Source organism: Perkinsus marinus (assembly GCF_000006405.1).
Source record: "Perkinsus marinus ATCC 50983 genomic scaffold scf_1104296937756, whole genome shotgun sequence".
Classification (NCBI taxonomy): Eukaryota; Perkinsozoa; order Perkinsida; family Perkinsidae; genus Perkinsus; species Perkinsus marinus.
In genome coordinates, this window is record NW_003213731.1 from 1 (window position 1) to 905 (window position 905).

At 49.6% G+C, this 905-nt stretch overlaps 2 non-coding genes across 2 annotated transcripts; both read left to right on the top strand.

The window, feature by feature from the left end:
• The first annotated feature begins 43 nt into the window (after positions 1-43).
• Positions 44-116, top strand: Pmar_PMAR014759. The gene has a single exon. It is a non-coding gene; the product is annotated as a tRNA-Met (tRNA).
• Positions 117-706: 590 nt separating this feature from the next.
• Positions 707-778, top strand: Pmar_PMAR014760. Its single transcript has one exon. It is a non-coding gene; the product is annotated as a tRNA-Gly (tRNA).
• The last annotated feature ends 127 nt before the right edge of the window (positions 779-905 follow it).

A 905-nucleotide genomic window follows, 5' to 3' on the forward strand; every position in this document is an offset into this window, starting at 1 on the left:
GTTATGCTCAGCACGTCAGGGCGATACAGAGTTTGTACGCATGAGCAGCTTGGCGCAGTGGATAGCGTGTTGAGCTCATAACCCAAAGGTCCCTTGATCGAAACAAGGAGCTGCTATTCATCACAATACACTCGAGATGGTTATCAAACTGAGAGGTGCAGCTTACCGACTGCATAGATCAGTCTTACCGAGAAATTTCCACTAAACAGAAACGGTGTTTTCGTACCATTCCGTGCGATTGGCCCAACCGTGCCAGTTCAGGGGAAAAACAACGTTAATAAAGCGTTGTCCGTGCATAGAAAAGAGCTATTCACCTAGAGTAGAACTCCTTGCAGGAATGATGAATGACCGCCCGGTACCTCAGAACGCGTTGCGGAGATGAACCAACAGCCCAAATTCACGAGCCGCCGCATGCGGTCTCAAAATGTGCTTGCAAGCAGGAACTTCGATGTCACGAAAAAGTTGTGCAGCTTGTGCCGAGCTAGCTGTAGTATGCGATGAGAACCTTACCAGTTGGAGTTATCAATCGAGATGGAATGCTGCCTACCATGCGAGAGATGTAGTAGCAGTTCGCGATCTCGGGTACGCGTTTAAGGCCTAATCAGACTCTTGGCCGCGGGATGGTTGACGACGGTACGTCCGAGAAGGGATTCAGATGTCCCTCTACAAGTATCGCAGGAATACTCAATCACTACATAAGTGATATGCACCGCTAGTCTAATGGCTAGGATATCTGCCTACCAAGCAGATGGTCCGGGTTCGATTCCCGGGCGGTGCAGTTTGTATCAACGAGGGAAGGGTCTTTAGGCTATCGTGGAATAGTTATGCTCAGCACGTCAGGGCGATACAGGAGTTTGTAGTACAAACTTTGTACGCATGAGCAGCTGGCGCAGTGGATAGCGTGT